Source organism: Girardinichthys multiradiatus, chromosome 2 (assembly GCF_021462225.1).
Source record: "Girardinichthys multiradiatus isolate DD_20200921_A chromosome 2, DD_fGirMul_XY1, whole genome shotgun sequence".
NCBI classification, from domain to species: Eukaryota; Metazoa; Chordata; class Actinopteri; order Cyprinodontiformes; family Goodeidae; genus Girardinichthys; species Girardinichthys multiradiatus.
Window position 1 is genome coordinate 3016697 of NC_061795.1, and position 8536 is coordinate 3025232.

Sequence of the window (8536 nt, forward strand, 5' to 3'; positions counted from 1 at the left end):
TTTAACCACAATAAAGAACACATAATTAGCTTCAATTAACCATTTGTTCCCATTAGCTGAGCACCTAGTCAACTTCAGCTGACGAGTGGTCTGGTCCCTCCATTAGCTGCTGTTTGCAGCTGGAATAAGACATTTGCGCGTTGTGTCGCTACGTCTGGTTCTCCTGCTGGAAATCCGTATGGTAGGGGCCGCCATGTTGGAACACTGCGTTTTTATGTAAACAGTGACATCACGGGGAGTCATCTATGATTCCTCCTCTTCTTGGGCTTGGTTAGGCACAAGTTAGTGTGACACTGAAAGGTGTAGAAAAGTTCATACATGCTATACCACTGCCACTACGGTGGAGAACGTGTTGTATATTTACATTCACAAGTCTTAGCATTAAAACAATGATGAAGCCTCCAAACATAAAGGTACCACAGAAAATGCATTTCCCTGCAAAAACGCTCATCTCATCTCATCTCATCTCACCTCATATAATAACCAAAATTATTACAAACAACGCCAATTGCTAGAGGACAGCTGCTCAGTCAGCTCCTCAGTCATCACAATCTCCCAGTTTCTTTTTTTATACACCACCCCATGTGTCCAGACAACAACATCTCGGGTAACTGGTAGGTTGCCGGTTCGAACCCCCGCTCTGTCTGTCTCAGTTGGTGTGTGTTTGGCCAAGACACTTCACCTGACTTGCCTGCTGATGGTGGTCAGTGGTGAGTATGGCTGCGTCACCTCTGTCAGTCTGCCACAGGGCAGCTGTGGCTAAAATACAGCTTACCACTTTCAGCGGGTGAATGACTGATTGAAGTGTAAAGCACTTTGGGGTCTCTGGGGACTTAATAAATTGCTATATGTTCAGACATGTTCAGACCATGTACCATTCTACTATTTTCTTTTTGGTCAAAATACACAAAAACAGCACAGTAACATTGTCACCTAGCACTAAGCTAGCTAACCCAAATGGCTAATACACTTAGTGTGTGGTAAACCAAGATTAGTAACGAGTTAATTATTGGACCTCCTTTGTTTGTTTTTATTTAAAAAATGTTTTTTGTGGCACTAGTGGGCTTTATTTTTGTCAGTTCTTCGAAAGTAAGTTGACAGGAAAGGGGTGCAGAGAGGGAGAAGACATGCAGCAAAGGTTGCCTGGGCCGGGAGTCAAACCCGCGATGGGCTGCGTCGATGGGCTGCGTGTTTTACCCCTGTGCTGAGCCTTTAAATGGGCGTTTCTTAATAGTATCTATCAATGGGTGCAATTTATGTCACAAATAGCACCTGCAGAGACTCTGGCAAAATAGTGAATTAATGCCCTTTCATCTCTGACACACACTGAGAATTACAATGTAATCACATAAAGTGTTTCCTCTCCTGCCTGGTCTCTAGCTAATAATTAAGCAGATTAGCAGAAACCTGTTGCATAACCCACATCTGTGTGCTTTAATTAACCTAATATCTGTCCAAACACAATGCCTGATTGCTGCTCAGAGGTAATCACAGCGTTTATAAGGATGGACATGCACCTGCAAGGAGTGATGATCAGCATTTTGTCTCAATGCCACGTCATTATTGGACTAGATTTGTTAAAACAATGTAACCAGGCAGTGATTAAACTGGAACTGGACTCAGCAAAAATATGCACTGCACTGCTTGCCAGCTCACCTGCGTTACAAGAATGAACTATATGACACATGGAATTTTATTATCTTTTATAGTGATTTAAAAATAATTTTCACTGGGAGATGCTTACTACTTAAAGGCTTATGCAAACATTCAATGGCTTTAGACTATGCCTGAACCTGGATCGTTTCACCTGAAATAAGCCTCCATGAATACATAAAGCTGCAGTAGACTTGCTATATGTAAAATGTAGTTGTTTTCCAACATTGTTACAGTGCAAATGCAATAAAATAAGATATGAAGACAAACCTTGGTAGAAAGAAACAATTCAGTGACAAAGAAAAAATGCTCGCAAGTACATTGAATTAATGTGTTGTGGAATCTCATTTAGCAGCAGTAACTTGATGAGGAAAACCACTGTATGATGATCAATCTCTCACTTGAACGAATTCTGGCCCAGTCTTCTTTGCAACTTTGCTTCAGTTTGTGGATATTTTCTTTTAAGGTTTAGCCAAGGTTTTTGTTAGGTTGACTGGGCCATTGCAACATCCCTTCCATCCATCCATTTTCTATACCCACTTTTTCTGTACAGGGTTTTAGGGGAGCTGGTGCCTATCTCCAGTGCTGAATGGTCAAGAGGCAGGATACACCCAGGACAGGTTGCCAGTCCATTGCAGGGCAACACAGAGACAATCAGGGCAAACTACCATGCACACACTCATTCACACCTAAGGACAATTAAGTGAGACCAGTGACGCATTTTTGTAGAGTTTTTGCTTTGTTTAAGGTCATTGTTGTGTTTTATATACATGTATTAGCCATGGGTCATCTGTTGGACAGACTGCCTCAAATACGACTCTAGTGATACACTGCTGGATGGAGCAGGTAATGATTAACTCAGTGATTTAAAGTTATTAGATATAGGAGGCAGGTTCTCTAGTTTAATTGAGAGCTGTGTATTTTAAAGCCCAACACTATGAAACTGGAGAGAAAATGGTGGTCCACATAGAGGATTCTTCTCAATCTGGAAAAACAATCTCTTGTTCACCGAGCTTGAACAGCCTATATTTTATCATTAATATTATTATCTCTTTTTAGTCGGTTGCCAAACTTAGACAAAGTAATAGCTCTGTTGAACCATATATTCCCTTAGCAGTAATTACTTTATGAGATTCTTTATAAATGAAATTGATTCTGTTAAAAGGAAAATTATTGGCGTACTCGCAAACATGATTACCTTATCTTCAGCAAGTGAAACAGCATTGGAAGTAACTGTCGAACCTGATCTGGGTCTGGACTGCTTTGATCCAGTGGAGCTTCCTGAGTTATCAAAAATATTAGCTTTATCTGAACCTTCAAGAGCTGATCAGAGCTCATCATAGCACTGAAACAGCACTAGTGAAAGTCACTAATGATCCTTGTCCTGTTAGATCTCAGTGCTGCATTTCATACAGACGATCACAATATTCTCTTAGAAAGCCTGGAACATGCTGTGGGGATGAAGGGAACAGCACAAGGCTGGTTTAAATCTTATATGTCTGAGCCGACATTGCCACTGTCACACACCTATAAACTGCTGACCAGCAAGTTTCCAGGACCCTGCTTTTATAAAGGTCGTCACACTTGGTCACTTAATCAAGTAAATTAGATTATCAGCACCAGGCTGTTACGATCCCTCTTAAAGGGAGCTGCACGGGGGTAATTAATTGTTTCCATGACTATCATGTTTTATGCTGTATACTGCCAAAGAAAGGCTTACTAAATTTGCTTTACTGTTACACATTTTCTTCAGCCATTTGTTGGGACAAACAGCCATGAGTTACAAAACGAAAATGCGGTATGGACTTTTCTGGAACTTTCAAAATAAATTGCATTAACCTACTTCTGGCATAACTTAGGAATTGGGGGTAACAGTGAACTTCCCATGATGCCACTGTCCACACAAAACCCCCACTTCCCCCACAAGTCTTTCACTATCACCCGGACTCCGCTGAGAGACTGGCCGGAGAGACAGCGCGCTAGTGTCTCTTTGCTGGCGAAAAGACATAAACTCTTCAAACTGGATCCAAGGGTGACATAAGATCACGCGATCATCTATTCATTCATAAAAAGGGGAAATGAAGGTATAAGCATTGCTTACTTTCTCTCTGAGACCTGCAGAAGCAAACTGTCCCAGAGAAGTCCCCAGTAGAGACACTGTCTCTACAAGCTGAGTGAAGCGGTTTTCCCTGCCTGAGAGAAGGACAACAGGAGCCGCATCACCGTGGTAACGGTAAAGTGCAGTTTGGCCGTCCGACAGAACAGCCGCCACTCCCCACAGCTATGGAGGTTAGCTGTAGCTAACCGTTTAAAGACTGTGGACGTTTCTTCAAACTTTGCCACCCTGGACAACGTTCCTCACCACAGTTCATGAAGTTAAGTGTTTGGGCAGAATAATATAGAGGTGATTTAGATTAAAATGATCTAAACGTTTTTCATTTCATGAAGTTTGGTTTTGTTTGTGTTGAACTCAGCTATCTTGGTGCTAGCAGAATATCTGCAGCACACATGTTCAGCTTGTGTTCTTTGTTTGTGTGTTTTTAAAGTTAAGACAAACTTTATTTAAAGGGTGATTTTAAACACAGAAGATCGGCCATAACGCGCCATCCGCGCTTATGCATTTTAACCCTGTTATTGATGGTATTTTTAAAGGTATGTGTTTGATTCTGGTGCTAAGCTATCAGCTTCCTTTGTTAGCTTCAACTGCTAACAGATAAGGACACGTTTTTGCTGCCAAATAATATTTACCCAGAAAGGTTTAGTTTTCAATCCAGTAAATAATGTGTCCCTAATATCATTGTACTAAATTTGATAAATAAGTAAACACCATTAAGCCCAATTTCTCCAGAAAGATTTGGCTCTTTTCCAAAATATTCCCTTAAATGTTTTACCATTTCCTTTAATAATATTTCTTCATCCAGAAGGTTGGTTTTATTCAGCAGATCATTCTTAAAACATTATTTTATTAGAATGATATTTTATCTGATCTTGCATTGTGAAGGATTGTCTAAATGTTGCTGATTATTGCCTAAGTTGGTTCCAAGACTAACTTCTCGTCACTTCCAGATTCTTCAAGATAATCCTTGGTTTTCAAACATAAACATTGCACGGTAAGGTTGCATCACTCTTTTGGTCATGATTTTCAACCATCTTTAATCAACTTGTTTATATTTTACATAGCCATTAGTTTTCCCTATTCTTTAATTCTACTTGGTAGTTTAATTGGATTGTTTTGCTGATTGAAATATTTTTGACTTTGAGTTGGCTTATTTTTGTAAATAAGTTCTTGTATTTTAAGAAATTGTATGAATTCATTCCATGTGTGCAGAGTTTATGCTGTTCAATAATGTCAGAGCTCATCTCACACCTTTCTATTTTGTCCTAATACCATCGCCTTACTGGGCTGGTATTCACAGGATAACCCTTAACAGACCGAAATATTATTTGATAAAATATTAAAATATTAATATTAAATATTAAATAATATTCTCTGATTCATAATCCCAACACATTCTTGATATGGTACATCTTGAAAAAATCTGAACAGCTGCTCAAAACCAAGATGAGAAATTCTTTGTGTGAAAAAAAACTCCTCCAATGTCAGCTAAACCCACTAAAATATTCTTTCATAATGTGGGAGAAAAAAAAAGGCTACTAAGATGTGAAGGGATTTACTGCATAGAAAGCCTCAAGGTAATTTTAACAGTGAGATAAAGTCACGCATACTTAAATACCTGCTTGAATCTCTGTCTATGTGTTCACAGGACATGATCAGATTATTGATGGCAAGGAGGTTGCTGGTGTGCAGTTGGGTTTAGGTGAAACTTGTTTTTGGCTGACTTAAAAGCTGTAGGGTTTTCATATTTATGTCCTTTGTGTGTCTCTCGATGATCCCAAATTTGCCAATCTCAGAACCAGAAAAACTGTGGTAATTGCCACAGAGGGGGGAAAATGTGTTTTTAGGGGTTTTTTTAGCAATGGGATCTAAAGCATGTATTGAGAAAACAACATTTGGGTAACAGCAAAGAACAATGCAAAGGTTGTGGAAACGTACTATTAGAGGACCCTTTTTTGCTGAGTGCTCCCAGCACTGTCTTTTAAAGTGCCCTTGCGCTGCAACAAATTACATACTTCTGCAGAGAGAAAACAACACCTTTTGGCTGCAAAGCTGCACACCATACGTTGATTAGACGATGAAGTGTTGGCAAAGTTGCGTTACTCCCCTGGCACTCAGGAGTGAGGTAAACTTTTAAAGGCCTGAAAGCTGCTGTGAAGGAAGGTGAAGAAACGCCCTCTTAGCTAGCATCGGTCATAAAATGATTCCTCCCCAAAGGCAAATCAGGAATCATGACTTTGTCTCAACATGCACAGCTCTAATTTGCCTGGGTTGATTCCAACCTGATTGATAAAACACGTGTTGAAGCATACAAAGCTGTTCATGTGCCTCATGGGAAAAATCTGCCTCAAATGTTCACTCAACGTACTGTCTGCTTTTCAAAGTTTATTTGTGGATAACACAGTTGAACAAAAGACAAGGCCAAAACTAATTTGTCACGATAGCGTTGACTTAATCCCACCACTTAGTATCAATTTATTAGAACAAGAACTGCATGCACTTTCTCAGGTTGCTAATAAACCAGAAGTAACAAGCTCCTGGGTACCGTTTGATTGTGCCAGTCGTGCATAATGAAGGCGCACTGCATCAAGCTTTCATATCCTTGAGTAGCACCGACTCATCAAAGTGGAGAACTACCATCTCTTAGGCAATTTCACGACTTATATTACACACATGACTTAACAGAAAGATGCAATGTTCTGTGAACAAATATAACAGATATATGGACAAAGTCAGTTGTTTCTGCTTCTCTGTAGAGTTCACTACAAATTATTTATTGATTTAATGGCAAAATTCAATAGTGTTCAGGTGATTGCACTAAACAAATAACACAAAAACAGTTTAAACAGTGTAATAAAACTAATTCTGTTGCAACGATTTAACCCAAATCTAACACTAAATTCTACTTTCATTGACTACTGCTGTCCCAATAATATTCAGTCCCCTGAATAGAATTTTTCATGACGGATTACATCTGTGAACCAGATGTGGTGTCAGAAAATTCACCACCTGGATGTGGCAGAAAGAGGATCCAATCAACAGCTGCCACAAGATTCCTGAGAAGGCAAGTGTTTAAAAACCCATGACATGAAAAATGTTGATGCTTGAGTGATCTCAAACACTGAATACGGATACATCTTCTATAGATGTTTTGGTGCCTCTTACGAATACCTTTGACTTAACAGAATTAACTTCTGAGTATCGTTAATACATATCTATTTCAATAATTTGTTCTTAAAATGCCATTAAAAATGACTAGCAGGAATATTATGTTATGTTATGTTTAGACAAATGCACTCAAAAGCAGATGCATTCAAGAGCAAAGTTAATAATTGTGAAACACAGATTTGTATGTAACATTCAGCTCAGGTATGCACTTCCAGCTTTGTCTAAGAAGAAAAGTAGTCTTGCTGTTCAAAAAAGCAGCAAACAACTAGAAAACTAAACATTTATATGAAGTCTATAAACTATGAAACATATAGCAGATATTTTTACCAACAAGCAATAATGCGGTATAAGTAGGTCTTAAATTAATAAGAATTAAGAAATTACAACAATGAAGGGGAGTTGGGGGGCCTCATGCTTGTGTTTTGCCATGGGCCCAAAGATGACTAAATATGCCTCCATGAAGACCTAAGAAAAAGAAAGTACAGCTGTTCCATAAATAGTTTTTCTTTCTGAGATGTTCCTGGAGATACCTTATCTTCTTCCATAATTAGTTTATTTCCTTGCCGGGGAGCATCCACATTTCCTGCAGAATGACTGATAATCATGGCAAATTAGTGCAATTGAAAACAATCTTTCAAAAGTGTACACATCCTTGTTAAAATGATAGGTTGTGATGATAAATCCTGCTAAAGTTATTCAAATATTTCATGTTGTGTGGACATCTCTTGTTCACAACTCATCTTCTAGCAGACACCTGAAGAATTTGGGTCAAAACTGACTGTTATTTGGAACTGTTCATATTTAATCGAATTTGAGAATAACACCAGTTCCTTCTGAAGAAAAGTAACCCCAGAACATGACACTTCTACCACCATGTTTCACTTTGGGTTTGCCCATCTCTTGATAATGCTTAGCCTACTGCGGTGCCAAACATTTCAAAATATCATATTTTGAAATTATGGTCAGACACTTAAAGTTTAGCTTCATTGGACCATTACACAATCTTCTATATGGCTTTAGGATATTTCAGGCAGACCAGGATGTTGTCTTTGAAAGAAAAAGACTTCTATTTCACAACTGTACTCCCTACCCTTGATATGTGGAGAATAGAGGAGCTTGTTGTTACATTTAGAACAAAATCTGTCCCTGTTGGAACTTCCTGTTCATACTTCAGTGTTGCTTCTTGCCAGCCTTCCTGTTCAATTTCTATATTGTCTTTTCATTTTTAAGAAACTGGCAGTTTTTATAATCTTAGTGCTAACCCATATTTTCTCCAATCATTGATGACTGTCTTCATTGCGCCACACTATTTAATAATGCTTTTAATTTTCTTCTCCTGACTAATAGCTTTGTACAGTAATGTCTTGTGGTCCTTTTGTGGAAAAAGGAGGAAAATCTGAGTAAGGCAACTAAGAACCTATCATGGTGGGGGAACACTTTAAAAGCATTGTGCCCTCTGTGAGTTATGTACAAAAAACATCCTCAAACTTGCAGGTTTGGAACTAATCCTTTTCTAAGTGCTGTCAGTAAAAGATGCTGGAAATTCTTCATCTTTAACACTTATGGATTGCTTGCAGAGCTCTGATCCGAAGTATGATG